At 41.1% G+C, this 25,743-nt stretch overlaps 1 long non-coding RNA gene across 3 annotated transcripts; it reads left to right on the forward strand.

The window, feature by feature from the left end:
* Positions 1 to 364: 364 nt before the first annotated feature.
* LOC112952468 lies at positions 365 to 10,336 on the forward strand. Of its 3 annotated transcripts, none has more exons than XR_003250384.1 (3): positions 365 to 411; positions 3,138 to 3,280; positions 10,259 to 10,336. It is a non-coding gene; the product is annotated as an uncharacterized LOC112952468 (long non-coding RNA). The 3 variants fall into 3 exon arrangements; XR_003250382.1 differs by lacking the exon at positions 10,259 to 10,336 and adding an exon at positions 4,250 to 4,351; XR_003250383.1 differs by lacking the exon at positions 10,259 to 10,336 and adding an exon at positions 4,229 to 4,253.
* The last annotated feature ends 15,407 nt before the right edge of the window (positions 10,337 to 25,743 follow it).

A 25,743-nucleotide genomic window follows, 5' to 3' on the forward strand; every position in this document is an offset into this window, starting at 1 on the left:
ACATTGGCTACGTGAGATACCTGTAGCTACACGAGCTACATTCTCACCATCCCCAAAGCATTGCAGCTACACCGGGCAGAATCACAGATAGCTCAGGCGTTTCCAAATCTTTAGGGGAAAACAGATGTCTTTGGAAGTATTAAAGTATTATGCTTTTCATTTTTTTCAGAACTGTTTAAGAGGTTGTAAAGAAAACTTTAATTTTAAACTGGCACAGGTGGCTTGGCTCTGCTTGGGGATACCAGTAGAGGTCAGTAGCTGGCTAAGTACAGACCGGGTTGGCAGGACAGAAGGTTAATTCCTTCAATTAACTGTCAGGCTAGAGGATATTTAAACGTTACTGTGGCAGACTGCTCCTCYTTTCAAAGTACAGCAGCATTCACTTCAATCTGCTACGAAAACTGTGGATTGGTAGGTTGCACCAATTATATTAAAAGGGAAATTTTCTAAAAGCAATTCTGCTATTGCAAACTATTCGAAAGCTTTCATTAAATATTTTCCGTTTTTTAATTGCAAATGTCAGCTTGGAATGGCCCTGTTTTTAGTGCAGTTAGTGGTATATTAGTTTTTTCCCTCCGGGGAAGAAATGAATTTTACCCTCCAATCAAATGCAATACAGCGCATTTAAATAATTGCAAACCCATTTTTCTGTCCCGCCTATGAATGAAAACAGAGATTTATTCTTTGTGCTTGATTTGTAGTTTTTCTTCCCCTTTCTCCTTTCTACAATTGTGAGTTTGTATTCTTAAAATATAAATGAAATGATTTCCCAATGCAATTTTTGAATTCTAGTTTTCAGAATTGTTTTCTGACTAATCTATATGCATTTATGTGGAAGGGGCGAATATAGAACTGATGAAGGACATTAGCAGTGATATGTATTCAACTTATTTCTGACTGATTGATATAATTGTAGCTCTCCAAGTCCCATTATGATTGCAGGATTAGATATATACTTTTATTTCAGTTTAGTATTTTGGAGCAGTGCCTCCTAAAAAGAAAGAAACTAATAATTTCTTGTCACTAGCAAGCTGTAATTATGTGTATTTATATTTAACCTTTCCAGATACTACTCATTAACATTTACTTGGCACAGGCACAGTTTACATCTTGATATACTGCTTTTGTGTAAAGGTTGTAGTGAGTCTGGTAATCTTTGACTAGAAAGTGTTCCCCTTCCTGAGAGTCAGGAATATAAACTGAGAGTCAAAATATAAACTTGGGAGAACATGGGTTGGAGTATGGACTTTATCTTCTTCTGATAAACAACCAATTATACTAATTATAGCAGAAAAAAAAAAAAGGAAAATCCAACAATCAGTCCAGTCTTCATGCCATTACACTCTTCACCCCTCTTAGATTCATAGAATGATTTCTGTTGTAAGGGACTTCTGGAGCTCATCTGCTCAAATCTGTGCTCAGATCAAAGTCACCTGCAAAGTTAAATCTAACTTCAAGACTGGATCATATTGCTCAGGGCCTTGGTCACTCAAGTTCAGAATTTCTTTCAGATTGGAGACTTCACAACTCTCTGGACTCCTGTTTCTTGCTTAAGAAGGTTTTTTTGTTTTTTTGTTTTTTTGTTTTTTTATAGCTAGTCAGAACACTTCTTGGAGTAATTTATGCCCATTGCAACTTGTCCTTTCATTGTTTACAGAGTCTGGCCTCTTTCCTTTTCTTTTCTTTCTTCTTTTTCATGAGGTAGTTGAAGACAGCAATTAGAAGGGAAGGTGTCAGGAGGACCAAGACTGTTATACTACCCAACAGGAAGAAAGCAGTGAATTAAATGTATATTGGCATTTATTTCTGACTTCTAGAAGGCTATTTTAATCTTATCAAGGTGGATTTCTTCAATGCAATCAATTGCTTGAATTGCATATAATTAAAGGTTCACCATGGCACAGTACACTTGGAACTGAATATTAGGAGCATGGTATTTATCATTGTATTCTTGCATGGTCTTCCTGTTCAGTATTTACTTTTTGTTTGTTTAAAAGATAGAGAAGGTAGTTGAAAAAGAGTTGGTAATGTTTCCTTTTATAGCTTTCTGTTTGCAAGCATCCTTTGCTTTTAATGTCGAGGAAACATTTTCTTTACAAGTTATGCTTGTGGTTGACTTAAACACTAAGTGCTTTGGGGGCTGTCTGGTATTCTGGTAGCCACCACAGTATTATTAATTTGACAGTTTTGAAGACTTTCTCCTTTGAAGCACACAATATGCACTGAATATTCTTTAGTTAGCTTGTCCAAATAGTACCCTTACTATGCTATTATTAAAGAAAAAAAAGTAAGTTGCCTCAGATAATGGTGAGCTCTCACAGGGCGACAATTTTAAAGAAAAACCCGCAAAATTGTGTGATCAGCATTTATCTCTCATAGCAGATATATAATATTTTTAATCRGGGTAAGGTTTACTGCCAGTTAATTGTCTGCTTAAAGCCAGTTGGGTAACAAGTAATATAATAAGCTATGAGTCATTAGAGATGATTAGTAAAGTTCTTTGAAAGACTGAGGTGTCAAGTGACAAAGTGAAATTCTTCACCAAAAWTTTGAGGATTTCAGAAGGACCAGGTATTGTGAAGAAAATGAAAAGTGAAGTGGCTAAAAGACTCAAGAATTTGTCAACTTCTTTTAAAAAAAGTGACTACATCATATTTACTCAAATAAATGGCAAAATGGTAAAACAATTAAAATTGTAAGCAATGAAATGGCTGCTAGTGATAAAGAAAGCACCTTGTAGAGTTAATTTTGCAGCGCTCCACGTAGACTTAAACTTGCAGGAAAACTTGCAGGAGAAGGGACAGTGTGGTTTGGCTGAGTGACTGACCTGGGAATTTTCACATAGGATCACATCTTCTTAATCTATTTTAATTCCCTCCTGCCCTACCAAACATTATGTCCCTTAAAGGAGACCATAGAAATGTAATGATACGGAGCAGTAGTAGTTCTTAGAAAAATAAATAAATCAGACAAAATAGCTGCTCTCTGGAGGGTGGAAAACCCTGATTAAGGTGCAGACACGTAATCAATTACTCCTTATCAATTACTCTGCAGGTCTTGCAGTGCTCTCTGCCCGTTTCTGTACCCTAACTCCCCCCAAGATGCCTTTTCCATGGCCCTTCTGCTATCTTTGCCAGGATAATGACTCCCCTCAGCTTCACAGCTTCATTTTGTGCCAGGAATGGTGCACTGGCCTTCATTTCTGCTGGAATTTCAGGAATGGCAGGTCCTGAGGAAGGCCAGCTATGTCGGCAGCGGCACTCGCCTTGCCTTGCCTGAGGTAAGGCCCCATTCAGCCATTTTCCATMTTTTAGTTGCATTAAGCAGCCGTTCCACCACATCAGGGCCTCYGAGAAGCAAGGGGGGTGATCCACGAGCAGGGTGTTTGTGTCGGCGAGATGGTGGTGGTGAAAACAGGGCCGATGGTGAAAGAGACACTGCCTGCACCAGGGACAACATGGCGCCAGGGACAAGATGGCTGCTGAGAACATGGCGCCGTGCGGAGCGGGGATGGGGCGGTGGTGAGGGAGCAGGGCGCACGTAAACAGGACRAAAACAGCCTTTTTTCACCCTCCAGCTCTTTTGACTTGCCCAAATAACACAACAGTTGGTTTTTTTCATACATTCTTCAGGCAAATAAAGTTTTCACCATTTGGGTGAAAAAAATGCCCAATTTGGGGCTATTCCTAATGCTAATTCCTAATAAACCATAACTAAACCCTGGAAAGAAACTCATCCTTGGGGCACCAGGAGAAAGGCACTCGCTGGGCTTTGGGGGAGGTCGGGCAGGGGTAGATGCTGTGGGATCTTTTCTTTTTAGGGTCAATAGGTAAGAAAATGGCTAATGCGTCTCTTGGGCCCCGCAAACGTTTCCTTTTCAGAGTATAATAATCTGATAAAATTCCAGAAGGCTCTGAGAAAGTCTTCTGGCCTTTTTTTTTGCCACTAGGTGGCATACGAGATGTAAAAATCCACTTTATTAATTTATTTTTTGCTGCGGCTTAAGTTTGTGGGAGAAGCTGGACAAAGCCAAGCAAGAAGTGAACATATTTAGAAGTAAATATTAAACAGTGCGGAGAGGATTTCAGCCAGCAATAGCTTATATCCTCCTCCTCCTCCACCCCTAGTTGGTGAACATAGACCTATCCCATTTCAAAGGGGGTTGTTGGTTGCTCAAAAGTATTTTTTAAAAATCATGTCACTTCTCCAGGCCCTTAAACTTTAGCAGATCTTTTCTTGACCCTGCCAGGAGTTCTGCTCACAAAAAGCATAAATTTGCAAGATCTGAGGTTGCTCCTGCAGTGGTGGAGGAGACTTCCCTGTGCAGTGATGTTTTCCCCCAAGGAAGAGGAAGAAAACACTCATTGATGGGAAACGCCATTATGTTTAATGGCCCACTTACTAGAAATTAAACATGTCATAGGGTAATTATAATCAGATCTTCTCTAGGAGGCAGAAGCTGTAGCAGTAGCACAAAGTGGAGCTTTGGTGAACCAGGACTTAATGGGTATAAGGAGTCTGTGGTACAAATGCTACAAAAAGGCAGTCTCAAACTGCTTTAATGTTATCCATTCTGCTTGCGTCTGATCAAGTGTTGTGTCCTCACCAGCATCTCTTTYGATTTTGGATTCCAGCCACTCTCAGTGAGCAGTTCTCCAGACAACAGCACTTGGCATCACTTAATTGGGATGCTGTAGTGGGGCAGAACTTGAGTTCTTGGCTAATAGCCTTTAAGACCAGCAAGTTGGGTAATGAAAGGAGTATTGATCTGTATACCAGTGAACATTGTTCCTTTGAGTTAAGGAGATTGATTCATGATATTCTGGTCTCTTCAGTTTAAAGATGATAAAAGACTTAGAATAGGTCAGGGATTCACAATTTGGTGAGCTAGTATCAAGCAACACAAATTCCAGTTTTTATAAAATGTCTTCCACTTGCCTAGTATGACTCAAAGGCAGAGATAAACCTTTGATGCGGTCCTTATTTCATCAATATTTTATATCTTCCCCCACCGGATACATTGTTGCAGCTTAATGACAATCCTTAACTTAAATATCATGGGAAGAGCAACAGACCACAGAAATCTTTTGATTGCTGCGACTGTGCAGAGCGGCTACGAAAACAGCACAGGGTGCTGAATTTCAGATATCATCGAGATCTCTRAAAAGACATTGCATATTGTTCCTGCTGTAGGCAGCTGGATCAACAGAGCATTTGAAGACCATGGCTACAGCGGGCTCTGCGTTGGTATCAGTGGGACAGTCTAACAAACTGTGATAGCTTTGTCGCCTTTTGAAGAAAACTCCAGCATTGTGTTTAATAAAGGAAGAAACAAACCCCAGATCTACTTAAATGCAGCAAAATCAAATCCAGTTTTCAATATAAAGAACTAAAGGCCGACCTTTTTGTATAAGCACGATGCTCCTCTGAAGCATGACTTCTTTTAAGATGCCCAGTTAATCAACATTCTAGAGAAAAGAGAAGTACATTTTTCATAAAAGCACAAAGTGAGAAGAAAATACCAGCAAACCCTTAAGAGTGCTAAATAAATAGCTTCAAAACACATTGTACTTGCAGAAGAGAAAACATTTCCTGCAGAAGTAATCTGATCTAACTATCCATTCTATCACTGACAGTCACTTTCCTGTTAACGCTACAGCTTTTGACTGGGGGAGTTTTTGAAAGAAAATTATTAAAGCAGACCCACAAAGCTAAAATGGAAATATGCTGTGTTCAAAAGTGCCAGCTATGAATTTATCATTCAGGGTAGTTTTCTGATGGTTTCTTTTTGATAGTTTGTATTTTTTTTTCTTTTGTGCTCTTTGTTTTTTCTTTACCAGCATAATATCATCGGAAAAATATCAAGCTAAGCCAGAGTATGCATATAGATTTTCAGCTATATTATATTTATCCTAGAAAGAACTGGGACTTATGTTTCTCTTCCTGATTCCTTGATTAAGTCATTGTAGAGAACTATTATACAGCAGTTATTGTGGGGCACTAGAGAAAAATAGCATTGATAAATTTGGCTGCGTATTAACTTTAATTCTTCCTTTGTCATGGAGCATTTATACGTATATATACGTATGTATATATACGTATATTCAGTACATATTTATATATGTATATATGTACTGAACATACCATTCTGGAAGAGATGATTTCTAGAACTGGTGGGTAACTGAGGAGGAAGGTCCTTAAGACTGATCAGGAAATCTTGCATTTTTGCTTAAATAACTCTTAATTTTAAAGAAGGATTGGGTTCTGTTCTAATCTTACCCAATATCTTTGCTTAACTTATGGGTTATGTGCAAACATATGTGGGTGCATGTRTTTGTAGGCAGGACAACCCCTTTGCACTGTTTTTACTCCTACTCCTGCTCCACAGCTGTAGCCTGCAGTGCCTACCATTTTTGTTTAGCATGCAGTTCGTATCACACACGAAAATGAGGACTGTATTATTTTACTTCCAGGTCCGTAATCCCAGGCAGAGGGAAACAGAGGAAGAAAAATAATGAAAAGGAATATTAATTAAAATTTTAATTTGTTCAGCGGAGCTTTGGGAAATGCAGGAATTTTCACTCCCCATACATTCAGCAGAAGCAGTGCATGTCAGTGTAAATACAGCTGCAGCAGTCATGCATGCTGTTATTAGCTAGTCATTACACATAAAAACTAGAATAAAGATGGTTTAATTAAACGTCTTCCCCATTCCATGCCTTTCCGTGCAAGATATGTATTCCAATAGAAAAGGAGGCTCCGTGTGCATCCACCACAATGCACTGTACATACCTTGGCTTTCCTTCTGTAATGCTTCTGAAAAATAAGAATTGATTTTTTTTTTTCCACATGTATCTATTCAATGCTTCTGTGCAAGGTGGGAGCAAAGCGCCGAGTATCGATTTCAGCAGGAACTATGGTACTTTAATCTGACCCCGCGACTGTAACTTATTCAATGTATAGTGCAGCATCAACTGTCTGCATAAATATACCACGATGATCCAGTGTTGGTGGCAGTAGATCTTGTATAGAGCAAAAATGGCAGTTTTGGTGGTAAAAATGAAGCAGATCATAATTTTAAGATGCTAAAAGATTACAGAATGATTCAAAATTGCATATTAATAGGTTAGGAGATTCAGCCACTACGTTGTCATAGATTGTTCTTGAAGCCTTTAAAGTCTAATTTGAATGGTCATTTCCATAAACTGGAGCCAGTGAAACTATGAAATATTTCAGTATACATACATATACATACATATATAAATAGTAGTATATTGGGATGTTAGATGATGATCCAGCACTGGACTTACTACCCTGCCATTTTTCATGCAAGTGCTTAATATACTTAGAAAGGAATAACGAAAGGAMAAGAACTGATTATTTTAGGTTAGAGAGTAACCCGATTTAGGAAGCCTCCCACAAATACTAAATGCTTATATGACACCAAAAAGCTAACTCAGCAATTTAATTGTACAAGATGTTTGTAATTAGATGCTAAATGGGACACACAGTGATGGAATTGCTGTTTACAATAGTTCTGTTTTTAAGCAAAAATGGGTGTTAATACAATGTAGTGCTGTCTGAATGTCCAGCCCAGGAGAAGACCTCTGTGCAAAATCCTTTGAGGTAGATGGGGTGGTCAACAGGGAAAGAGGCAGAAGTGAAACCTGTTTTCCTTGAATGATCACTCAGTCAAGCCTGGAGTTTGCAAAGCAGTGTGAAAGCTTTGAATCTCCATCTGCTTCAAGTCAACTCGTGTGAAAGATGCATGGTAATGGAATGAGGTTAATAAAATCYCACTGAAAGATAAAGAAAGTCCCTGTAATCTCACCAAAAACATATTACGCATATCTCTTCCAAAATTGAATTCGAGCATCTATTTCTTTATAGGTTTTCTAATAGGAGAAATAAGTTCTTGCAGTAATCCTGTATTGGGATTGTGTGAGAAAATATAGCGTGGTATATTTGTGCTAAGCCAATTTACAGGGAGGTTCATTTATTTGAGTGAATATAGCGTGGGTTGCAATTAATGGCACTACTTCTCAGTGGCAAAAACTTAYACCGTTCTTGGCTCTAAACCTCAGTGTTCCCCGGAGATTCAAATGAAATCATGTAACATAATTTATGTTTTTATTTGAGGCTCTATCTAATCTAGCATGCAATTCCTATGAGCGGCCTTGCCATTGAGAACTGGGACTATCAGTGCCACTTCGAAATGCAATTTTTTTTAATACAGCCATACCTTTCTTTCCAACTTTGGAGTATATTATTCTTCTCAGTCACTCGTCCATGCAAGCCCCCAAAAGAAACAGATTCTTGGAGGTGAGAAAGAAACCCTTATCACTCCAAATTTTAGTACACAGAATCCAAGAGAGAGAAATGCTTTCTGAACATTAAAAGTCAACTGGCACTGTACTTTAGGAAGAAAGAAGAAAGCGGGGGAGGATTTACTTGAAAGTTTCACAATGGAAGTGCAGGGTGGAAAACATCATGTTACAGAAATAGAAAAGAGATCAGATTTATCTGGGATTGCTTCTTTAGACTCCCAGGTGAGCTGAAATCTTCCCTGGAAATGGGTTAGGCGCTGTTAAGTTTTATTTAATAACTCGCTATATCGTACCTAGCTTTGATATAGCAGTTCATATATAGGGAGCTCAAGGCACTGATTTTTACTGCGCTCACATAGATAAGAGAACTAAGGTGCTGAAAAGGGGGCGAAAGGTAACRGCAAGTGTCAGAAGGAGCCCGGCAGCTTCTGGGCTGGAGGTTAGAATTTCACCTTGATCCTGTGTGATTAGGATCACATGTGATTAGGGTCCTATTCACATAGGCTAAGGCTAAGTTAGGCTAAGTTACCTTGCAACTAAGACTTGTTGCACCACGGAATAGCTGTTTCTAGTGCGAACGAAGTGCTGAGTGATGAATGAGGTGCACTCGTACGTATGTGGTTTTAAATATACATTAGAGAGCGGGCTCGCTCGCAGGGTGAATAAACTGGCAGCTCTGGCACACGGAGCTGCAGCTTTAGCCCTGCTGCTTTGCTTGCACTCTGGGCATCCCCTGAGCCCRTATCCCTTTCCTCATCCAGCAAAGCTGCTGAAACAAACGGCATCGGGAGCACATCCGTGACATGCTCAGGATGGTTTCAGAGGAATTAAGCCTGTGGCCTCTCTGCATAACAAATCCTTAAATTTCCAAGTGCACCGTTTTACAGCAGATCAAACCATGCGACTCGGGACACAGCGCACTCCATTGCTAGCTTTTAAAAACTTCCCTGGGTTTTTAATGGCATTTTAAAACATTAATAACTTCTTGGTCCATTTTCCCCCTTGAAAGCATAACACGGATCCTTTTACCTGTGGTCTCAGTGTGTTTCTTAAAGCAGATGCTAATGGTTAACAACACGTGTGTGCCCAGTAGTTTCTTAATCCAGCGTGAGTGTTGATCAAGGCCAGGCAGGCTGGTTTCTTGGCCCCTGAGGGGTCTGCTCTTCGTGTTGTTATCAGTGACCTGGAACATACGTGGTGCCCAGAGACATCCTTGATACATTAATGCCTTTCCGATGCTGCCTGCCACTGGTTTGGGTTTTGTTTCTTTGTTTGCTTTCACAGASTCTCAATCAGGCACCGGCTTCTCTCATGCATGGACCTGTTTCCCAGGGCTGCCTCCATCCTTCACGACTCCTCGCAGATGAATTTCTGCCAAGTTTGCTTAGAGACTTCCAGAGCTGACAAATGCTGCTAGCATTGCTTGGCATTTAGGCTCCCTCTGGAAACTTGAGCTACTTGGGAGAAACTCTTAGTTTTATGACTTATAACCTAGCTAGAGGTACCTAGCAGCAGAAAGACTTGAGGTTCTTACTTTCTCTGACAAACCTTACCTGTGTATGGCTTAGGGTGGCYTCACTCTGGCTTATGTAGAGAAAGCCTACTCTGCAGCATAGGGCAGCAGCTACTACATTATTATTAGATATTTTTCTAAGCACCACAATATGAAATTGCTTGCGTGTGCCTTTGTGGCACGCCACAAAGAGGCATTTAACAGAGTAGCTCAAGTCTTTATAGGTATTGTCATTCAAGTGAAAATATGGACAGCATTTTATTACAGGGTGTTTTTTGGCGTACTCGATTGCCAGAGGGAATTTAAATATTTAACTTCAATTTACTTTGAAAGATGCACATATGTCTACAGAAGGGTGAAAGCAAACAGGTTTTCGTTAGATACTTTTTGATTTGATGTCATTTATATCCTCTTTCAGGTCTTGGCACCAGATTTCTAAGACTGCACCACATCAACCCAAGTTGCAGTGCTGAGTTCTTCAACTGTTGGGTTCCTCCTTGGATTAAGCACAGCTTCTCTCCACTGACCCTTCTTTTACTTTTTGTGTCTGTCAGATGTGGGTSTTCTACTTGGGGATAATTCTTCACAACTGCTCTTGCTTCATAATGCAAGTTGTGAATTATTATTAATTATTAAGTGCTTAGGCCTTGCTGTGCCAGCACACCTGTCTTTGATATGGTTAGACACCTGAGAGAGCCTCAGGGCTTGCTTCACTGGGGGTGAAAAATATGGATTATTTCTTAAGGTTAAAAATTCCCCATCTTTGAAATGTGTTCAGTGAGAAAGTGCAAGGTTATTGCAGCCCTAGGGCAACAGTAATATATGCTCCATAAGCTACACAAGTTGGATGTACATTTTTAACTGCTGCAAAACACAATACTGTACAGCAYGTAGCAACAGGCAGATCTTATCAAGATCTCTGAGATGCCTTGAACACAATGAATTAATGCAGAAAAATGAATATGTTGCTAAAGAGGCTGAAGGCTTGAAGACTGCTGGATGAGCTCCTGTAGCTGCATGTGGTGAGGAACTTCACTTCTATCTGAGAAAGGGTGAGGAGAACGTTAAGCCTGGAGAATGTCCTCCCCCTCTGCCTCATATATTGTGTGAAAGTTCCGCCTATATTAACCATAATATCACTAAAAATTTGTGAAGCAGGTGTTTTTTAGAATAGGCAAAGACTGGCCCCTCATTCACTTGTAGCTTTGATGCAAAAGGAACAGTTTCTGAAAAATGGGATGATATTTTCCTTTCCATCCCATCTTTCTGTATGAAAAGCAAAACCAGTTTGTACCTTGTTCTTATGCCACATAGCAGCCTCTACTAATGTAACTTATCCTTCCCATGGGCAGGACAAGCTCACAAGAAAGCCTCGAGAGAACAAGCATGTCCATGCAKTTAGTCACTGAGTGAATTACTGTTTGATAAATGAAGTGCCAGATCTTTAATCATATTCTTTAATCACATGTCCAACTTTGGCTTAATTATTCATAGTTGCTGGAAGCAATCTTGAGATGACGTACACTTTCAGGAAAACCCTTAAACGTGGTCCAGAACTGGGCTCRTGTGCTCGAGTACCTGACCAAGTGCTTGCTCTTCAAAGCTATTGTGGGGTCATCTGCCTAATTGTATYGGAGGCCATTAGGAGAGCAAGAAGAAAAGCTAAGGCATCATCCAGAGAGTAGTAAGAAGGCACTTTGGGGAAACACTGGGAACTAATGAACTTGTGAACGCGCTGGCTTGCTGCCACCATCTATCTCAAAACCCCTGTTTAGAGTCAAAGCAGTGAATGGAGTGTGTCTACCACACAGAATTGAGCTTGCTGATCTGATGAGATCAGTTTTGGGAAGTTTGGGGAAGTTTTATTTATTTTATTATTTACACTGGCTTCATCTATCTACCTATCTGCTAGATTTATTTGTTTATTTATGGGCCTTGTGCTGGTTCCTGGTCTTGGAGCTTGCRTAGAGGTGCATGGTAGGCAGCAATGCTAAACCAGAATGATATTTTGCTTTAATATTGTAAAGGCTAAGGTTATACTGAAAGGTGCAAGGCAATGAAAAATCTGATTCAGAAGACTAAATGTCACTGTAAAATCAAACAAATGTGTAGGTTCTGCCAAGGAACTTGTATTTAGTAGTATTTAGAGTAAACTGTTACCTGTCCTTTCTGTGGGATGATCTAAAGAAAGAGGAAAAAAATCTGTGGAGTCATCTTTACCTTTCACCTTCTTGTTATTTCAGTATGAAAATGGATCATGTGAGCAATGGAGCTGCGTGTTACAGTGCACAGCTGCGAGCATGGCTTGCTCATCTCTGGATGCGGATGATTTTGTGCATGGTTATGTTTGAGGACGATGACATTTTGCATGGTTTGCTTAAACTGCAACCCCTTTGATTTTAATAAAAGCCTGTTTATTCTCTCCTGCCATTCTGGCTATACACATTTGGGAGGTTACAGAAATCCAGTTTTTACTGGGATTGTTTTCCCACCTTCGAGCCAGACTCCCTRCATCATTGATACAGACTGTGCAGGCGGTTGGAATTGTATCTTGTTAGCATGGAAAGAAAAAAAAGCAGTGGTAGGAAATGCCGGTGCTTCCCCGTGGCGGTACAAAGTGTACGTTACAAGCTGCATTTCTTCCGTGTTATGGTGCAAGAGGCTGGCGCAGAAATCTTGTGTTTTGCAGGGCCAAAAGAGACATATTTAACATTAAAATAAACTCTCGCCTGAAATGCCTGGGCGGTTCAGGGTGTTAATAAAGAGCCCTGAGCTCAGGATGCGAATCCATTTACACGTGGATGTCTACGTGTTACAAGGGTCACAGAGCACTGGTCTATGCTTTGCCTCGTGTAAACATGAACRCTTACGTGTGATGGCTTGAAATATGGCCAAGTAGCTGCACAAATATCCAGCTTCCCACTGTTTTGCTCTGGGCTGGCTCAGTGCTGAGCTTGGAAAGCCCTGGCCCCTGATGGGAACAGGGAACTCCTTCAGCTCACTTCGTGGCAGAGAAAATCAAAGTCCCGAAGCACATCCTAAAACTGCTATTTATGTTTTGTTTTGGGTAGGGAAGAGTATAGGGAAATGTAAAATGAAGGTGAAGGGTACGAATTTGGAGAGAGTGGTTATCTTGTAGCCTGCAAATTGTGTGTGKGGGGGTTTGTCTCTGTCCTTCCCTTCAGAAGCAGAGATGTCACAGTGTTAATCCAGTCTCATGGCAAGAACAGAAAACAGCACATCAATTATTTCTCCTGACAAACTAATAGGTATAGCAAAAGGTACAATCTCATTACCAACTTAATCTCCTGGCGCTCCTTGGATGCAGTACAAGCAATTCTATCAATCTAGAAACAAAAGGATTATTTTGGGGCCAATTATTCAAGCTCAAATACTCTCGACATACGAAGTGGGTTCATCTAAAAACCCCCAGCACCAGAGAAGTCTAAGGCACACAGTATTCGGGAGACATAGTGAAATCTGTTTCTCTAATGAGATGATTTGCCATGCAGGTGTGCATCGCCCTCCTGCAGAGGTGCTCACTCCTGTTGCCACCGTACAGTGTATGCTCCCACGGMTGGCTGTTGGGATACAGCAACAAGCTGCACTTTCGATGACATTCCTGCGAGTTTGCTTTCCTAATTAGGCTTACGCTGCTTTGTTTTTGGTCCTCTCCCACTTTCATTCCTTGGTTTAATTTTACTTAGCTGGAGTAGGTGCTCTGTGTTCAGGGACTTCATAAGGGACATTCTCAAGATGTTGGTGCTGGGCTCAGACCTTGTGCTGTCCCCTCACCCCAGTCATCACCTACTGTAATGGGTAACACATGTAAGTGTTGAAAAATGTTGACCAACTTAGAAAGCAGAGCTGTTTCGGTGCCCATCCCGCTGCTATTCGTAGCCCTCTGCTCCATGTGGTGGCCTCCTTGCCTTTATGTCCAAGCCATGGTAGTGTCCTGGCACTGGTGGCCTCTTCTTTACAGCACCTGCTCATGCTGGACAGGCCCCATGAAGATCCAACATGTTTGCATCTCTGATGAAATTCCTCKTCGGGAACGTCTACGTAGATATTATCCAAGACTACAAAGTTGACTTGAAAATTTGGTGTATTTGAAGACCTTACTAGCCAGATGTTACTTTACAATGACCGMTATATTAAGGTTTTATATTATTTTTTTACTTTCTTTTCACTTTCACCCAAATATTTCTGAAAAGCATCAGAAGGGCGCCTGCTCAGAGCAGAGAGTGCTTCTTGGGCCACAGGTGAGTCGAATTAGCAAAGAATTTGCTGTGGGTTAATTAGCTGTGCTAAGAAGCAGGATTTCCTGTTTACAGTGATGAGAGTTGTAGCTCAGGTAAAAGAACCAACACAGTTGCCTTCTTCCAAGTTGTCTTTAGTGCTCCCTGTGACACTGTGCGGCACTGTGCAGTTTCTAATGAATTCTCTCCATCAGCTGGTAAGGGTAAAAAAAAATTTTTTTAAATTTGAACAGGGCAGCCCCTGAGGCACCGGTAGCAGGAGCTCCTGCAGGGAGGCAGCTGCTGAGCACCTGAGCCCCCAGCAGCTCCTCCAGCCTCCTGCTCTGGTCCCAGTGAGCTGGGACCAGGATGGGAGATGGAGCTTACGGGCAAAGGGGAAATCTTTGTGCTCAAGTCAGGGATCCAGCTCCAAAGCTCTGGGCAATGGGAGGCTCTTGTGTGGTGAGGATCAGGCACAGGGCGGGATGCAGGTTGAGCTCAGGGGTTTTCAGTCTCATGGTTAGCAAAAATCAAAATAAAGTCTCCCATGTGCTGCCCTATCCTGGGCTACTGCAGAAGTGTCTGCAGCTCCAGGGCATTCTCACAGCTCTCCCTTCATTTTCTATCTATGAAATATTTCGCCCTAAAATGTATCGAAGGGAGCAGCCTGCAAAGCTGGCCCCAAAATGAGTTGTATTTGCATGAAGTTATTAGTTAAATTTTGATATATGCAAAAAAAAAAAAAAAAAAAAAAAAACCTAGGCTGCTTTGGAAAGCCTTCAGCTCCTGAAAAATCCTCTGGGTGATCTGTGCTCCTGGGATATGCACTGGATCAGCCTGTATTTATTTGTTATCTCTTGCAGCTGCTAAGGGAATTGCAGCAGAGTTCGGTGTTCCTGCTCCYGTCCTCGGGATGGCGCAGGCAGGGATGGAGCTGCAGCCCCTTCTTTTGCAGGSCGCTTAGATGCTGAAATTGGGGGTTGGATTTGTCAGTGCCTACTTAAACACCAGGGTTATGTACATTCAGGTTTCCTATTTAACTTAATTTTCTCCAATAGTCCTAATATTAGGGACGGGGTAGAGGCATATTCACTCACTGGTGTTTCTCACTTTCCCCGAAGAAGCAGTAAATGAATATATTTGATGTATTTGAGGCATATATTTGTGAAGGTGAGAAGAGCGTACGTTGCAGTAGAAATTCTTCATCTGAATAACAATCCCTGTTCTTCCCTGAATCTTCTGTCTTTGAGCTCTGAAAAAAGCAGTGGTTTTTAGCGTGGTGTGGCTGTTTGGTGGGCTTGCCCCGAGGGGTTGCACTGAGCTTGTTGCTACGTTTTCAGCACTCCGTGTTTGAGGTGGAAGGCAGGGAAGCCACCTGGAATCAAGGAGTCATTCTGGAGCAGCAGTGACAGAGGCAGGAAAGGAAATCCGAGTTCGGAATGGGAATCAGMAAGGAAAAGCAACCGCTGAGCACGCAGAGCAGAGAATCCTGGSTTTCCAATGGCTTCCATTTGGAGGCATTTTGTATTTTCATCTGTTATAAATATATTTAGGTACTTAATATCTGTTGTGTGCTACTGTGCTCCAAGAGACCGAGCTCTTTGTTTTGCTTTGCCCGGACAACCAGATCTGGGGAACTGGGCGCACTGAGTCCTGCGCTCATCTGGGTTTGTTTGTTTTTTTTATTCTTCATCTTGTCTTGTGAAACATCACTAGGCTTAATTACCTTTCCACAGGCTGCAAGAAACTGGCCTTTTGAAGTGGTACTCACACCATTTTCTTCCCAGTGGAGAGGTGTGAGCCAACTTCTCCCATCAGGGAGGTCTTTGAATTCAGAGCTCAGCTGCATCAAATAGAAGGAAGTGAATAGTGCTTTGTATTCAYCCAGATTAAAAGGAAAAGGCCAAATCAAGTCTCTAAAGTATATCCCAATAATGACTGAATAATCATATATTAAAGAACAGTGCAAAATTTGCAGGGTTCAAATCTACTGAGAGGTTCCCAAGAGGTGGCATTGCCCAACTGCTGCTGCTGCAGTGGTCCTGGTGGCACTGCCACCAAGTGGSTGCAATCTTGAATCTTTACTTAGGAGGCAGTAAAATTTCTACTGTTTCACTTATACATTTATTTTTAAATAGGATTTGGCCACATGTGTTTGTTGTATGCAGGAAAAAAAATGTTTACCTCAAGATGTTTCATTGTCATGATTAGTCTATAAAGTCCTTGCCTTCTTGGTCTGTGTTTTTGTTGTAATTACTGTATGTATTCATGCTGACATAATTTAACTCAATTCCTAGGGAYTTTGTAAGAAATGAATTTCTATGCAAAGACTGCTAAGATGCATGGCTAACTTCAAAAATGATCATTTCCATTCCTTTCCATGTTTTTTTGGGTGGAGAAGAATTGAAATGGAAAACTAAGTCTGTGCTACTACTGCTGCATGTGTCTAATAATGAATAGCATAATCCACTGAGAGAAATTTACTCATTTTTCTTAATGCAACATTGAGAGTATAGCAATGTTTAGTATTTGATGACTTTCCTGGATTTTAATTATTTTTTTTCAGTCTTATTGAATTGAGTACAAATTAACAGCTGGCTAAATACATTCCTGAGGCTGAAGAGTTTTATTTTGTTTTGTTTTTCTCCTGGCAAAGCAAATGCTCCTGAATAAGCATTAATTTTCTATTTGAAATGTCCAGCTGGATAGGTGGTTTTTTAAGAAGTCTTTAGACAGTCCTGGTACCAGCATATTAATCACACAGCATTTATAAAATGTTAAATATCCTCAAGGATTACCTCTAATACAAACACCCTTGTTTCTAACAATGTAACTCCTAGATCCTGTCCCACTGAGGCACGAAAAGAGAAATGCCACAGTCAGAAAATGAATGCCAAGTGCAAAAGAACCATCTGAACCATCTCTGCTCAAGCCGGCTTTCCCGAGGTCACCAGAGCCAGTGATCTAAAGCTACAGTTTGCCCCCTTCCATGGACAGAAGAAACTCTCCGTGTGTTTGCCTGAAGTATCTCCTCTTGCGTGGTGGCTGCTGGCGTTTGACTCGCCCTCAGCATATCCTGGGTTTTCCCCTCGTTGCTTCAAACGGGGAGAACTTATAAAGCAGTTGTGAGCAGAGAGCTSTCTTGCTGACAGCATTTGCTTTTTGGCTGTCTTAAAGTATCTGCTCTTAAACTCCTGAGCCAAGTTGAGATCCTTGAACAGCTTTCTAAAACTTTAATTCCCCAAGTCTTTATATTCAGTCAAGAGAAGCATCCCCTTTGACCCCGAGCAGTCGGTATCTGAGCTGTGCTGGTTACACCTAGCAGCAGAGGAGAAATGATGTGAAGTACTTTCTTAAAGCTCCTAACGGCCTAACCATGCCCAGCAAGGCAGCCTCGCTGCTCTGCTTCCCGAGTACCCCTAATCTCTGAGTATCAATCCCTGGTTGATTCAGCAATGATGAGTAGTTCTGGCCTCCATCAGTGCAGACAACAGATCGAGGGATTCCTTATGTTGCTTACCTCTACCTATGCCATACTCTCTCCAGGTTTGGTCTCCATCTATTCAAGAAAGACCTTGGAGAACGCCTGGTAGAGGGCCACTAGGATGCTTAAAGCATTAAGGAATGTCAGGGATTACAGCAGGTCTGTGAGATCCCTGGCTCCCTTAGCGGAGAGGGTTAACCTTGAAGACTTCAGAGTGTRCCCGTGAGAAAGAGAAGTTACTTAGATAGCAGAAAACTGTAAACAAGTCTAAGAAAAGTTTCAGCTACAGAGCAGGGTGAGAAAACTTGCAAAACTGACCAAGCTGAAGTTTGTCCAGTCACAACCTTGTCACTGTATTTGGCTGACTGTTGCAGCCAATAAGTCAATGACATGATTTTACATAAAACATATAAAAGAACACTTACGGCTTAATAAAGCTCTCTCTCTATTCTCTCTGTAATTATTTCGACCAGGTGCCATTATTAGTCCGCCACGACAGCGACAAAGGAACTTGATGTAGGAAGGATTTCTTCAGCCTGGAGAAGAAAAGGCTCGGGGCGGGGAATCTAATCCCCGTTTCTGGTACTTACAAGGTATTTAAAGAGAAGATGAAGTTGTACCTATCATAGGGTGATGATCTCTGACAAGTTTGGAGGCAACAGGCACGAGCTGCTTCCAGAAAAATTTCCTTGCAATTAAGAGAACAAAAACCAAAAACTTCCCTGTGAGAACAAGGAAATATTGGAATAAATTGCCTAGAGAAGTGCTGGATTATCCCTTGTTGGAAATAATCGAGACTTGAGAAGGCCTTGGATAACCTACTTTAAGGCTCTGCTTTCATTGAAGGGACCAGATGATCTCTTCAACTTAGGCTTTTCTATAATTCTATCATTCTTTCCTCTTTAGGGTCACTCAGAGGGATGTTTCACAGCACTGGAGACTTTTCTCTCCTTTTATGCATTTTTCCAGCGAAATGTTCTTATAAGCCTCGGGTTAAAAGTGATGCAGAATGTGGCAGCCCTTTGGTTGGAAGGTRGCTTTCTGTGCATTAAAATGTTAAAATTCTAAAAAATGTGGTGCACAGTTTTCCAAAAACAGCCATCCTTAGGCTTCTCCTTGAGGAGTGCGGTACGGGAATCGTATTTCAAAGTTGCTCCAGCTACATTATGAATGTATCATCAGAAAATCATTCTACCTACATATATTGCTTATTGCCTGCAGTGAATGACAGTCACATGGGTCTGAACACTGTGAGCCTCTAGCATTTGCCTCTGATATTTGGAACRGGCACATTTTAAATCAAGCCAAGTAATCTTCTTATATATATATATGAGGCTGAAATGTCTGGAAACCCAAGAGTCTGTATGAATTGAGACATGTTCCCTGCTCTGCTTTTGGTAGGACTATAGATGTTTTCAGTTTGGCTGAAATTGAAATCTCCCCCATTATTTTATTTTTTTCATAAATGGCATGGGTAATCAGTGCTGTGCATCTGAATTATACTGGAATTAAGTTTTAAGTGGAACAGCACGATACCTATTTCATTATCTATGAATTTATTCCAGAATTATGAAATAGCATTTTCAAATTTCATTTTCCTGTGTAGCTTCTTGAGATAGCACTTGTGTGTGACAAGCTGAGATGCAATATGAACTGTTTTAATATATTAATTTGAGGAAGCAATCATTGAAAGGTTCTGTGTTTGGTCATGAATACGTATATATTTGCATAACTTAACTAGAACAAATGGATGTCAGCATTTAGTCTTGGATTTTCAAAGGAGCTCAGCGAGTTACTTTGAACATCCTAAACTTCAGAGGAAAAATATCAAAATTCCCAATGACTTTGCAGCTTCATAACCATCAAAAAGAAATATTGATTATGTAGTAACTGTAGTTCAATGACTATCTGTCTTTAAGCCCATCTTTTGTAGTTTATCTTTAAGACTTTGTTCTCCGGGATTGTTTCCTAAGCTTGTCAATTCTTCTTATGTAATATTTCTGAAAGTCTGTTCTTTCTAAACAGTCAAAATCTTATCTGCTATCTTGATTGTTGTGGCTTCATGCAGCCTCTCACCCTTTATCTCTCCTGCTTCCTCCTAGTCCTCCGTGAAGTACTAAGGTCGTTTTCATTGTCTCTCGCACTGACAGCCCCATCAATTTYGAATCTCTTCACTGGTCCTATTTTTCCCTCCCACATCAAGATAAAGCTTTATGTCTTTATTTTTATATCTGAAGGCTTTCTTTCTTTGTTTCCTGCCTGATCTTGGATCTCACCACATTGTCCTCTCATTGCCAGCCCTAAATGCTTCAGCAGTTTCTCATATGGATGATTGCAGACCTTCAGCACTGACTTCAGTGTGGATTGCTCTCGCTCATTGGAAGCACAGACTCCATCCTTTAGCTCCCTTTCAGTCTGGCAGGGCTGTAGCTGACTTGCATAATTAGAAATACAGAGTGATGGGGGTGACTTCTCTCATGTTTCATGGCTGGGAGGCTGGGTTTTTTCTCACCAAGGTGACCTTGAACAGCAGGCTCCCGTTCCAGCCCTTCTCAACAGCCAGATTCCATGTGCCAGAGGACATTCCTCCCTCCATTGGAGGCCCTTCAGTTTGGCCATGTATTCCCCCTTGTATTCCCATGTGTGTATTGGGCTCGGGTCCTCCTTGCTCAGAGGGTGACACATCTTCTCATCCTGCAGAGGGTTAAGTTTGAGCTTCCCATCATGACTTAGCTGCTCTTTGTGCTGAAGTAGTTCTGTGCAACAGCCATGCTGTCAGTCCAGGTCCTTTATTCCTGATGGGTTTGCTGCAGTAACTGCGTGCCTGTGAAGTATTTCTTCAGCTTCACATCTCGCTGATTTCAATAGAGCTTTTTAACTCAGTATTTATTACAATGCTCCAGTATTTATTCCAATGAAGCCATCAGTTTCGTATCTATGCCACTGGAGAACAATCCCCACTCTTGTGACTGATGCTGAGTTTGAAAACTTGAGTCTTGCAAAATGCTCAACTTTTTCAGAGACAAACGCTGCCTTCGTTGTGACTCACTCCCTCTAGGCACAACAGAAAGCCTCTCCATGTGAAAGAATCCACCTCTTGTTATTTTTACTACTAACACTAAAGGCACCTATTGCTCCATCCAGCACAGCATAGTCCTCTCAACAGCCTGAGGGACGTGTTTAGTCAACACGAACTTGCTTTGAACGAAGAGTCCTGCTTGCTTAAGTTGTTTCCAAGGACAAAAAGATGCTTGGAATATGTAAGTAGCGCTTCAAGAACACAGCAAACTGATATGTCCAGATAAAGGTGTTGCACTGATARCATTTTTTTTAAAGCCGTAAGACAAAATAAAATGTAGTCCTTGCGAGATGATTTACATTCAGTGTGCAAAGATGCATTTGATCCCATTCCTATAAAGGTCTGATTACATTATGATAATGGTCATTTTTGAGATGTGTTGTTGTTGCTAGAAAATTTCTTTTGAATTGAACATATAAATAATTCAATTCCTTTGATCAGAGGAATGTCACTTACATTTCTATTTGAGCTCTGAGATCATATAAACAAGTCTAGACCTTTCAATACTGAATGGTTAAAAGACAACTAAAGTACTTCAATAGCCTTTATTATAAAGTCCATACAGAGAATGCCAGCAAAGAGCAGAATCTTGCCGGGCTTTTGATTGTTCACTAGGTTAACAAAAATATTATTATGGATGATAGCTTGACATTAGTGTGCCTACTTGAAGCACTTCCCTCCTCTGCTCCTCCAGGAGTTCCAGATATTCCCCCTTTTTTGTCKTGCCTATGCTTGATGAGAAAGCGGAAAAGCATCTCTGGAGAATTTAGCTAATGGGAAATCTACTAGATCCAATGTCCAGGGAGCTTCAAAGGACTCCACACACAGAAAGCTGTGAGTAGTCTTGCTAATGAGTAAGGAAACTTGTCGGAAGGTTCAACTGGACTTCTGTAAAACTGAAAGGAAAAAATAAAACAAGCTTTTTTTTTTTTTTTGCACCTGATATGTTACATAATAAGACATCAGGTCAAAAACTGTGTTTCAGTCAAAGACTTTGCTTCATCTCAGGTTCCAGTTCCAGAATTTAGTCTCAGCGTACTGATTGCAGAGCTTGTTGCTTTTCTCTTCTCCCACAGAGATGCAAACATGCCGATGCAAGAAGATACACTAATTTCCTTGGCTAATGTCAAGAAGATACACTAATTTTCTTGGCGAATGTAATGGCCTGGGTACAAAAGGTGGGGTATTTTTGCAATGCCATTTATAAAAATGCATACCTCAGTTTCCATAAAAGTTTATCCTTTTTTTCATTTAATAGACAGTGATCTGTGGGGTAGKTGGATACTATATTTCATTAACTTTATTAACTTTCATTAGCTTTAACTGAAGTTTATTGTGAAATGCAGGGACATTATGAACTTCTTTACTGTCTATTTACCCTGTAGTATACACGGTTCTCCTTGTTTCTTGTGGCAGAACACAGTTCTCCTTGTTTCTTACTGACAGAAAAAAACCCCTCTCATCTGGCTTTTCACCAGTGATTTYGAGCTGCGGCCACATTCTCTGCTTCATTTAGCTTCTCTACATGTGGCTTTTGTTCTGTTTATCAAGGATTTGAAGAACTTCCCAATTTTCCTACAGTTGGGGAACCTCATACAATTATGAGCCTCAAAAGCCATGGGATTCTCTATTTCTTTTGGGATATATGTCTTAAAGTTTTCTATTTTACCTTTGTCTCCTGCCTTCTGTTTGTGCAGACTCCTATAGCGGGGTGGTAAACGTCTTGCAGCAGAGGTTGCCTCCTGCCATGACTATGTGATGTGCAGAGCAGTGGGGACAAGGCCTGGGGCACGGATGTGCGTTAGGTGGATGCACTGTGGTGCAATTAATAAGAATGTAAACACACACACCTGCAGATGGCCCTAAAGCTGAGAGCAAGGTCTTCAAATATCTTCACTGTTGTCTATTTTATCCAAAGACCTAAACTGTGCCAGGACTGGAAGTGGGCCTTGAAGAGCCAATGTGAACCTCCTCTTCCTCCTGGTTCAACCCCCTACTCTTCAATTTTAAGCAGCATGCTGAGAGCGAAGGATTTGGAGTAACAAAATAGTAAAAATGCATTGATATGGACAGCAGCTCTAGCCAAAATCATAGTTCCTGCTCTGGTTTTGACAGAGATTGATGCTTTCGTGCTATAGTGGAAAAGAGAAGCTGTTGTAGGAACAAAGGGAAAAGTCTATGATAATGGAAATTAAGGAGAAGGAAGTACCACTGCTGAGCTCAATAGGTGCTTGTGATGATTTGCTTCTGACATGGGTTTGTTTTCACTGGGGGAAGAGSAGAAGCAAAATTCCTTATGCCACAGCAATAAAATACCTTGTGTATTGTAGCATTTGGCTCCCAACGCTGATATATTATGACTTGACACTTCATATTTCAGCGTTGCACATACTCAAAGTGGAAACAGTAATTATCTTTATGAAAACATGTTTTAGTAGCAATGGGTCAGTCTTGCATAAACAGTCAGGGACAGCATGTGCTGTCACAGCCTCTCCAGAGCTGTGTTTACTTGTTCTCCACACTCGCCTCATAGAGAGAAGAAAAAAAAAAAAAAAAAAAAAAAAAAAAAAAGGATTTTACCTTGGGTTATTGTCTATTTTACCTATAATAAACTCTTTGTGTCTCTGCTGGCCTCTTCTTCCCAGGCCAGGGAGCTGCAGGGCCACCCTGAGCATTGGTGCCAAGTCCTGAAGGACAGAGTGCTCCACGGGGTGGCCTTAGGCCTCCGCTTTGGAAGAGCTGTCTTTAATATCTGTCTCTGATGCAGCTGGCCTCGGTCAAGTGAGCCTCTTAACCAACTGAGAGCCTCACCTGCTGAAAACATACACACACACACACACACACACACACATATATATAAATATATGAGTATATGCAGCTGAAGAACTCAATCCTTCTGGAACAGCCAGAGCTCCTAGGAATGTGGCTGCGTCTTGTTGCCTTGTAGATGAGGAATTTGAGATCCTACTGCAATTTAAAAGCAAACAGCGCTCATTCAGGAATACTAAAGATAGTAGGTGAGGAAAGTAGCCTGCACTTGCTGCTCTTTAAAACGTAGCTTAGGTGTCCTGTCATGTCACATTTTTTTTGAGTTACTGCTAGGTATCAAATACTCATTTTATTTTGTATAATGGGGCCCTTTATGCTCCTCTGAAGGACCGGCAAAGCTATAATCATTGCTTGAAGGGTTTTAAATTTTCAAGTGTTCTTGCTCAATAGCTCTGTTAGTTTTTCTTTGAAAGAAGTCCTGCCACGAGGGAGTCTGCTCCTCTCTCGATAAGCAGATGTACAGTAACTCCTTGTGACACTAATGGGAGCTGTGCCCGCATAACGAAGGGATAATAGATTCCATATAACAAAGCTCAGTCTCAAGAATATGAAACGTAATGGGAAAAAGATAAAATCATAAAAGACCACAGGCCTGATTCTGCTCTTACCCAACATCAATTTGAAGTGATGGAAAGTCATAGTTTCCAGTGGATTCACTTTTGTGAGTGAGACTAGAATTAAACATTGATTGTTCTTTGGAGCTTTTTTCTTTTCCTCCTTTCCCGTAGCCAGCCTAACTCGGTGCTCTAAGGCTGTGCAGGTCCTTTTGGTTCATCAGTCAAACATGAGTTAAGGGCAGGCGACCATCACCTCTGTAGCTTCTCTGTCCAGTCATACTGGGACACCATCCATCAAACGAGCAGGTTGGAAAAAAAGCACAGTAGCTGTCGGAGCTGCCAACCTGAGATAAATCATGCTGCAGAATGAGCCCTGCTTCTTGTTCCCTCTTCTCTGCCTCATTGCTAAGTAAAAGCTGCCATCTATTTGCAAAGAGCTGGACTTGGGTGCCGCGACTTTTTTATCCTGAGGAGACTTGGGTCTGGTTTCACTAATGTGCTACCTAAATAAGGGCTAAGCTCTCAGTTTATTTAAAGGGAGAAAATAGCTTGTGCCACTCAGTCACCTCTGGTTAAGGAAGATATCATCAGAAATTCAGTTTCAGGGGATGCTCATCCCCAGGCATCAGAAAAAAAAAGGCCTTTTATAAACTTTATTTTATTGACCACTTCTTCCTAGTTATTAAATAACATCTATGAATTTTGTGTGAGATCCCTATCTTGACCATTCAGGACCACTCGCTCTTGGACAAGCTTGGGAGGGCCTAATTTGTAGTTTCATCACGACTGAGATGCATGCTCCAGGGAAAGATGATGAATGAATTTATGAAGCTAAATGACAAAAACATGGAAAATAGGCAACTGTGTTGGTAACTCAGAAGCTAGAATGTCGGTGGCACAGGATCTATAGGAACTGTGGGGAGTTCTACACTATAGAAACTATAGAAACCGTGCAGGAGAGGACCCCCCTGTCCTCTCCTGCCAAATAAAAGACTATTTTTTCCTGGAGTTTGGTAACATCACCTGATATGATGAAGCATTCCCAACCTATCTTGAGTGACATTGCATAAAGGTACTRGTGCATTCAAAGTTGAATTTATTTGTTTTGAGAAGTGTACGGACTTCACTTGAAAGTGTTCTGCTTCAAGAAAGAGTCAGTGAGTCTGGACAGGAGGGAATGAAATGATGAATAGCTCTGTAAACATCTACGGCCATGCTGCCCAAACGTGCAAACATTAATGGATTGCCTTGATAGGAGATAAACACAAGCTCATCAGAACTGGGGCTTAAGAAATCCCTCGTACAAATTACATGCTGTGGCGGGCAGCTATTAGTGCTAAGACATACAGATTTGTATTTATAACTAGCATTTTGGCACAAAAAAATAGTTTTCTAACTTTATGTCCAGCATTGTGCTGAAGTAGCTCTTAGTTGTATTGCTGAAATACCTTTGGTTTCTTGCTGTGTTAGGAGACTTGTGCAGGTGCTTTGCAAATGTACAGAAACACAAGTAAAACCTGCTCTAAATATTTTTGTAAAGAGAGGAAGAGTGGGAAGGGGCTGTGTGAGCATGGGACATGCAGAGGACCTGTACGCTTTGCAGGGGTGGCACTCGGGCATCTTCATTCCTTGCCTTTCCACCTACTCTGCTGCTTACAGCCCTTGCTACTCYTCTTCTTCAACCCAGCTAAGCAAAATGTGCTCACTGCCCTTCTC

This window comes from Nothoprocta perdicaria, unplaced genomic scaffold (assembly GCF_003342845.1).
Source record: "Nothoprocta perdicaria isolate Ctin4 unplaced genomic scaffold, notPer1 scaffold_4, whole genome shotgun sequence".
NCBI lineage: Eukaryota > Metazoa > Chordata > Aves > Tinamiformes > Tinamidae > Nothoprocta > Nothoprocta perdicaria.